Source organism: Myotis lucifugus, unplaced genomic scaffold (assembly GCF_000147115.1).
Source record: "Myotis lucifugus unplaced genomic scaffold, Myoluc2.0 scaffold_1142, whole genome shotgun sequence".
Classification (NCBI taxonomy): Eukaryota; Metazoa; Chordata; class Mammalia; order Chiroptera; family Vespertilionidae; genus Myotis; species Myotis lucifugus.
Window position 1 is genome coordinate 92,253 of NW_005872190.1, and position 8,857 is coordinate 101,109.

General features: G+C 47.5%; 1 long non-coding RNA gene across 1 annotated transcript in view; it reads right to left on the minus strand.

The window, feature by feature from the left end:
* Positions 1–8,119, minus strand: part of LOC111824287 — an 11,511-nt gene extending 3,392 nt beyond the window's left edge. The window contains exons 1-2 of the long non-coding RNA XR_002827369.1: positions 8,076–8,119; positions 7,002–7,007 (exon numbers count right to left, since the gene is read on the minus strand). This is a non-coding gene — a long non-coding RNA (uncharacterized LOC111824287). The remainder of the gene's footprint in view (positions 1–7,001; positions 7,008–8,075) is intronic.
* Positions 8,120–8,857: the final 738 nt, after the last annotated feature.

Genomic DNA, 8,857 nt, shown 5'->3' on the forward strand with positions numbered 1-8,857 from the left:
CTGGACACCCTGGAACAGAGAGAACACGTGAGTCCTGGGTCAGATGCAGGGTCTCCATCCCTCCACAATAAGCCTGAAGTCACTACATCTGGGAGCTGACAGCAGGAAGAGGAAGAGTCCACATGGAAATCATTTCTAGCAGATGAGGTCCTCGTCCTCCAGAAAAGTATTCTTCCAGGGGTGGAGAAGCCCTGCATTAAAGTGGATGCCAACTGTGTGTGTGTCTGGCTCCCATGTGGGACATTTGCATATGGGAAATGTCTGAACATACAAAGGGTAAGAAGTGAGGGAGGTCCTGGTCTCTGGGGCTTCTCCTGGAAGGGGTGCTGACTGTCCCCTCAGAGAACCAGGCCCTCCTAGGGGTCCTTGTCACTTTGCCCAGGGACCTCTCCTTCCACACCAGGAGCTATGCTGCAGGAGGGGGTCAGGAAGTAGGATGTGGGCACAATGAGTGACTCCTTAGGGATAAAGCTAATGTGCTTCTGCTCCCATAGATATAGATAGATATAGATAAGATATCAATATATATACATATATACATATATATTGATTTAGATATATGTATAGTTTGACTATAGATGTATTTATAGATCTAGATATGGTGTTGATATAGAGATTGTTTTCTTTATCCTTACTTGAGGACATTTTCATTGATATTTTGAGAATGGAAAGGAGAGATAGATAGATAGAGAGATAGAGAGATAAACATTGATGTGAGATAGAAATATTGAACAGAGAAAGATGGGGAGAAAGAGAGAAACATTGATGGCGGGGAATATATTTATAATTTGCCTCCCATATCGGCCAAGACTGGGAATCAAACCCACAACCTTGTCATTCATTTGTTTTAATATATATTTTATAGATTTCAGAGAGGAAGGGAGAGGGAGAGACAGATAGAAACATCAATGATGAAAGGGAATCATTGATTGGCTGCCTCCTGTATTATCACTACTGGAAATCAAGCAAACAACCCAGGTATGTGCCCTGACCAGGAATGGAATCCTAGGTAGAAGCTCAACCACTGTGCCACATCAACATGGCTTCATTCAGTTTTGAAATATATTTTCAGTTAGTTTAGAATTTGACATTGATGGCTACTCTATTTTCCTTCAGCACTTACAGTCCTCATTTGTTGCAGGAGGTTCACATTTAGGAGACCAGAAGTCCCATCTGATATTGTTTCCCTTACAAACTGCTCAGAGAATAAACTATGACCAGAGTGTGAGCTTAGAGCCAGTGTACCTAGTGTTTCGGAGAGAGGAGTGTCTGTGAGGGTCCCTGGGAACCAGAACATGAACTAGAGAGACACAGACAGACCTCCCGGGTCCTATTCCTTCTGGGTAGTTTGGTGCTGGATGTGTAGCAGCTGCACAGCCTCCTTTGTGGTGTTTATTCTCTAGACTCTGTTGAAGATCCAGTTTCATGCCTTGGGACATAGAAGAACCTCTGTCATGACCAGGTGTGTTGAGGGGAAGATGTCGGAAATGATTTAGGAATAATTAAGTTTAGGTTATTAAAATCTTGATATTGGGGAGCTCATGTCTGCATGTGAACCTTGTGCCCACTGTGCCACCTGATGGGGGTCAACTGGAACCTACACCTGACCCGGTGCCACTTTGCGGGGGAGAGCTACCTGGGAACATGATGGGGAATTAACAAGACTGAGGACACACACGTCCAGGGTTCTTGTTTCATTAGGTTGTCATCTCCTTGTTGTGTAGCCAGTTCAAGTTTTCTTCCCTCACTTTCCTCTGAAACAGCCCACATGTTTCCTAGAGCCATGAAGACACTCTGTTGAGAGGGTGCAGGGGCACAAGCCATTTGTGTGTTGGTTTTGTATCTTACATCTTTCCTGAATTCTAGGTCTATTAGCTTCTCATACAGTGTCTAGGGTTTTCTATGTATAAGATCCTGTCATCTGCTTACAGATAAGGAGAAACATTTTAACTCCTTTCTTTCTATGTAGACATTTGAAATTTCCTTTTCTTGCCTAATTATTCTGAGAAGAACTTCTTGTTTTGATGAATAGAATTAGTCACAGGGGAGCCCTTGTCTTGTTCCTGATTTGAGAAGAAAAGCTTTGAAATTTTCTTTGTGAAGCATGATGTCACTTGGCTTTTCAAATGTGGCCTTTAGTATATTGAGGTCCATCACTTCTACACCTAATCTGCTAAGAATTTTAAATCTGAAGCGATTCTCAATTTTAAAGGCTTCATTCTGTATCTATTTATAAGACGGTATACTTTATCCTTCATTCTGTGGAGGAGATGTAGCACAGTTACTGGTTTTTGTATGTTGAACCAGCCTTGCATGCTAGGATGGTATCCCACTTGATCATGGTAAATGATTCTTGCAGGGTGCTGTTAAGTTTCCTAGTATATTTCTGAGGGTTTTGAATATAATTTCATCAGGGATATTGACCTGTCATTTTTGTATGTTTCTACTTGACTTTGATATGAGTGTAATGGTCACCTCAATAAATCTGTTTGGAAGTGTTGTCTCTTTCCTCAGTTCTTGGAAGAGTTCAAGAAGAGTTGATAGAAAGTTATCAGTTCCCATTTGAATTTCTGGTAGAATTCACCCTTGATTTCATTTGGTCCTTGGCTTTTATTTGGTGGAAGGTTTTCACTATTACTTCAACTATATTTTAAAAATTTGTATCAATTTAGCAAAGTTTGGATTAAATTCCTAATTTGAGCTCCTACTAAGTGAACTGAGAAATACAACTGTTGATCTTCACAGGGTGTGGTCAGTGTTGAAATAATAGTTGCTTGCAGACCACATATTTATTTCATATGAAATCCAAGAAAACAAAAAATAACCCTGTTTTATTATATAGAATTCCTAAAGTACATTGTGTAATGACATGAATGGTACTGTATCACTGCTCATGTGTGAATGCATGTCTTTTCCAGAAATGAGTGTGAGACTGTGTGTGTCTGTGACTGTGTGTGTGACTGTGTGTGTGACTGTGTGTGTGACTGTGTGTGTGACTGTGTCTCTGTGTGTGTGTGACTATGTGTGTCTGTGTGACGCTGTGTGTGTGTGTGTGTGTGTGTGTGTGTGTGTGTGTGTGTGAGATTCTGTGTTTCCTGGGCAAGTAGTAAGAGGACGGTATGGACTCAGGGCGTCCCATCGATGCTCCTCAGCTCTCTACATGCTCCGGATGCACATCTCACCCAGAGTGAAGCTAGGAAACATTGGCTCCAGGGGGAAAGGTGGAGGAGGAGTTCAATGATGCACATCCCAGCCATCAAGGACTTCTGTCCCTGCTGTGGGGTTAGCACTGCTTCCTGATGGACAACAGGTGTCCCCTTGTTTGGATTGATGTCGGGGCTCCCTGTGTTTGGTTCACTGAGATGGCAGCTCTTCTGGGGGCCAATGTGGACCCAGAGAGGATGGGTGAGGTCCACCAGCCCTGGATGTGCACAGGCCTTTCAGCAGAGGGAGGGCCCTGTGATCTCCCTGGAACCAGGATGGGGAGGGCACACGGAAAGTCAGACTCTTAAGGAGCTATAACCCCCCACCCCCCGAGGGAGGGATGCAGAGCTGTGCACACAGGCCAATCCCAGTAACCCAGCTGTAGAGTTCATATTCCTCAGCGAAACATTGAAAAGAGAGTGAAAAAAAAAGCCACTTTTAGAATTTGTGAAGGAGACTTGGTAAAGGAGAGTCCCCACTCCCTGCTGACATGTCACCTGCAAACACAATGTCTCTTCTTCACTGTTGTCTGCAGGGAGAATATGACAAGGAAGAGTCCCTGGAGACAGCTGAGAGCTTGTGAGGAAATCCCTGTGCCCAACAGGAAGGCCCTTCTCTCCCCACCTCCCTCTGCCCCTGCTCCTGGGGCTGCTCTCTGTGCTGTGGTTCCTGAGTGCCCCCTTGTGTCTGGGGCACCCCTACAGCCCAGCCCTGCTGTCTCCTCAGGGAGGTTTGTATCTGGGCTCACACTGACTTCCCCTCACTGTGTCTCTTGCACAGTAATACACGGCCGTGTCCTCGGTGGTCACAGAGCTCAGCTGCAGGGAGAACTTGTTCCTAGCCTGGTCAGCAGTGATGCAGATGTGGCCCTGGAAGGCAGGGTTGTACCTTGTGCTCCCTGACCACCACCCCATCCACTGCAACCCTTTCCCCGGGGGCTGGCAGATCCAGTTCCAGTAGTCACTGCTGGTGACTGAGCCCCCAGACACATTGCAGGTGAGGGAGAGGGTCTGCGAGGGCTTCACCAGTCCTGGGCCTGACTCCTGCAGCTGCACCTGGGACAGGACACCTGGGACAGAGAGAACACAGTGAGTCCTGGGCTCAGATGCAGGGTCCCCATCTTCTCACCTCTAAGCCCTGAGTCACTCACATGTGGGAGCTGACAGCAGGAAGAGGAAGAGCCACATGGGAGTCATGTCTTGCAGGTGAGGTCCTGGTCCCCAAGAAAGTATTCTCCAGGGTGAGGAGGCCCTGCATTTAAGTGGATGCCAACTGTGTGTGTGTCTGGTGGCCGTGTGGGCATTTGCATATGGGAGGTGTCTGCACATACAAAGGGCAAGAGGTGAGGGGACTTCCAGGTCTCCTGGGGCTTCTACTGGAAGGAGGTGCTGACTGTGCCCTCAGAGAACCAGGCCCTCCTTGGGGTCCTGGTCACTGTGCCCAGGGACCTCTCCTTCCACACCAGGGGCTGTGCTTCAGGAGGTGGTCAGGAAGTAGGATGTGGGCACAATTATTAACTCCTTATGGATAAATTTAATGTGCCTCTGCTCCCATGGATATAAATAGATATAGATATAGATGATATAGATATAGATATAGAAATTGTTTTATTTATCCTTACTTGATATTTTCATAGACTTTTAGAGAAATGTAAAGGAGAAAGAGAGAGAGACATTGATGTGAGATAGAAATATTGAACAGAGAAAGATGGGGAGAAAGAGAGAAACATTGATGGCGGGGAACTAATTTATTATTTTCCTCCCATATCTGCCAAGACTGGGAATCAAACCCATAACCTTGTCATTCATTTGTTTTAATATATATTTTATAGTTTTCAGAGAGGAAGGGAGAGGAAGGGACAGGTAGAAACGTCAATGATGAAAGAGAATCATTGATCCGCTGCCTCCTGTATCATCACTACTGGAAATCAAATGCACAACCCAGGTGTGTGCCCTGACCAGGAATGGAATCATAGGTCAAAGCTCAACCACTGTGCCACACCAGCATAGCTTCATTCAGTTTTGAAATATATTTTTAGTTAGTTTAGAATTCAACCTTGATGGCTACTCAATTTTCCTTCAGCACTTAAAGTCCTCATTTGTTACAGGAGGTTCATCTTCAGGAGACCAGAAGTCCCATGTGACACTGTTTCCCTTACAAACTGCTCAGAGGATAAACTAAAACCAGAGTGTGAGCCTAGAGCCAGTGGACCAAGTGTTGGGGGAGATAGGTGCATCTCTGTGGGTCCCTGGGGTCCAGAAGCATGAACTAGAGAGACATTGACAGAGCTCCTGGGTCCTATTTCTTCAGGGCAGTTTGGTGCTGGATGTGTAGCAGCTGCATGGCCTTCTTTGTGGTGTTTATTCTCTAGACTTTATTGTAGTACCAGTTCCATGTGTTGGACATAGTAGAGAATAATCAAGACCAGATCAGTTTATGTGAAGTTGTTGTTGTCAATGTGGCGGAAATTGTGTTGTAGTTTTGGAAATCTATATCAATAAAAGGGTAATATTCTAATTAGACCAAACATCTTCTGGTCATTCTTTCCAGACTTCCTTCCAGACAAAGCCATGGTGACAGTGGCTGAGGCAGAGGAAGTTAGGGGTGATCAGGTCGGCAGGGGAAGGCAGTTAGGGGTGACCTGGCCATCAGAGGAAGGCAGTTAGGGGGCGACCAGGCCAGCAGGGGAGTTCAGCTAGCGGGCAATCAGGCTGGCAGGGGAGGGCAGTTAGTGGGCAATCAGGGCAGCAGGGGAGGGTAGTTAGGGGCGATCAGTCCAGCAGACAGAGGCAGTTAAGGGCCATCAGGCAGGCGAGCGGTTAAGAGCCAGCTGCCTGGATTGTGAGAGGGATGTACTCCAAGGGTTCCCAGATCAGAGAGGGTGCAGACTGGGCTGAGGGTCACCTGTGCTCCCCCCTGCACGAATTTTGTGCACCAAGCCTCTAGTTTAATTATAAAAACTCTTGATGTAAAACACTGATATGAAGGAGCAGATATAGAGAAATCATTTTATATGAAGAGTATTGTTTTTCTCTGTCCATTATTACAGAATGAATAAATCACCCAGATAACTGCCATTACTGGAGTTGATTTATCTATTGTCATAGAAACTTGGTCAGCCTTTGTGGCTTTGCCTTGTTTTCACCATCAGGGTCTGTAACCATGTGGCCACTTGATCTAGTTCTAACCAGGGGGCAGGAGAGCATGTTGGGCTTTCCTGCTTCATCAGCAGCTCATCTCAGAGGCACCATGCCCTTCCTCTCCAGTGCCTACTCGGATCTGCATGTGGCCCTTGGCAGTGATGTCACAGTGTCCGTACATGATGGGCAACCCCAGGACCTGAAGGTCATTCACTGGATGGACCACGTGCAACACGGGAAAAGCCACCCTGAGCCTGGAGGGGAATTACCATGGACAGGAATTCACCACGTCTGAACAGGCACACCTCCAGGATCGTCCATTTATTGTGTTGTGATTTCCTCATTGTCCATCCAGTTCCATTTGCCTCTCTCTTCCCTGAAATAGCCACAGATAATCTCTGGAGTCCTTCAGGAAAGAAAGCATTGGCTTGAAGATTAACCCACGTTCCAGGTTCCAGGTGAGGTCCAAACGACTGTGTCATGCGTCCCAGAGAGACAGGTGTCATGGCTGAATCCCAAACAGATTACCATGTGCACACACACATGCACACTCACAATCTCACAGACACAACTCCCAGCTCCCAGGAAGGAAACCCATACTCAGGTTCCTGAGGGTCCCTGGAGGCCCTGACTCTCAGGGGACTTTAATGGCTGGACCCTGACCTCAGGAATATCTAGTTTGTCATCGATGGGCCTGTGGGTGTCCTTATATGACAGGACTTTGTGGATGGTTAAGGTGGAGACAAGGGATCTAAGGGTGCTGACGTGGGTTTTACCCTGAGACTTCTCCTGGAACATACCTATAGCCACAAGGGTCCCCTTCAGAGGAAACAAAGCAAATCAAATCAAAGGTTTTGTGATCATTGAAGCCAGATGTTGGGTGGGTTTGCACATCCACCCGAGTGAATGAGGACCAGGAGGGAAGCGTGTAGTAGGAAGGATGGAGAGCTGTGGTGGGAGGTTCTGGGGGTGATCTTTGTCTTGGTGGCCCAGGTGGGCCTGTGAGAGGGAAACGTGGAGATAGGGGCCTGAGGTCAGCACACAGGGGCCTAGGCTGTGCTGACATCTCTCTTGGTGGGAACGTTTCCCAAACCCAGGATGATGAGAGCACTAAGGATGGTCTCCTTTTAGAGAAAGAGAAAGAAAATACAGCGACTTGGTGAGGGAGAGTCACCACTCCCTGCTGACATGTCACCTGCAAACACATGTCCCTTCTTCACTGTTGTCTTCAGGAAGAACTTGAGAAGGAAGAGCCTTCCCTGGAGGCAGCTGAGAGCTTGAGAGGAAATCCCTGTGCCCAACAGGAAGGCCCTTCCCTCCCACCTCCCTCTTCCCCTGCTCCTGGGGCTGCTCTCTGTGCTGTGGGTCCTGAGCAGTCCCTGGTGTCCGGAGCACCCCCTGATGGTCACAACTTCTGGTGCAGGGAGGTTTGTGTCTGGGCTCACACTGATTTCCCCTCAAAGTGTATCTCACACAGTAATACACAGCGGTGTCCTCGGATCTCAGGCTGCTCATTTGCAGATACAGCGTGTTCTTGGCATTGTCTCTGGAGATGGTGAAACGGCCCTTCACAGAATTGGCGTAGTGTATGTAACTACTACCATCACTACCAATGCGTGAGACCCACACCAGCCCCTTCCCTGGAGCCTGGCGCACCCAATGCATCCCATAGCTACTGAAGGTGAATCCAGACGCAGCACAGGAGAGTCTCAGAGACCCCCCAGGCTGCACCAAGGCTCCCCCAGACTCCACCAGCTGCACCTCACACTGGACACCTGCAAACACAGAGACACAAGGTGGACTGAGAATCACATGGAAGCACCAACAGGCACAGGCACAGGTCTCAGCGCTCCCCACTCCTGAGAACGACCTTGAGAAATGATCAGGAGGAAAAGGCAGCTTGGCACCAAGTCCATGGTGGAGCTGCTCAGGTCCTATCTCAGGCGCTTGGGTTCTGGGTGTCTCCCCAACATGCCGGGCAAGGGCCCCCTTTTATGAGCAGGAGGAGAGCCCCATTTGCATGGAGTCTGCATATAAGGTGCATCTGGGACCCTGGGCTGCATGTCTGACCTTGTCATTCTAGTGGTGACCCCAGATGGAAAAGACTCGGGATGCTGACCCACCTCTCTTCCCTTCTTTCCTCAGACCCAGTGACTCTGATTGTGAAACCGCGACCAGCAAGGCTAGGGTTCAAGATCTGAAGATGGGGCCAACACACAAAGGAAGCACTAGACATGAAAACTTAATTTAGAAATCATGGGGGAGACAGGTGGAAACTTCCCTCTAGCAGGAAAAACCCCCAAACCTCAGTCCTGTCTTCCTTTTATTCACTTGAATACACATTTTCCCTTTAAGAATGCAAACAGGCAAATCAACAGTAAAGTTTGGTAAATAGTAAAAGGATTATCAGGTTAGGGATTGCCTTGAGCCTTTTGGCCAACAGCAGGGCAATATTATGCTGATTTTTAGCCCTACTGAATATCAAAGTCCATAGCCTTCTATGCTAACTACTG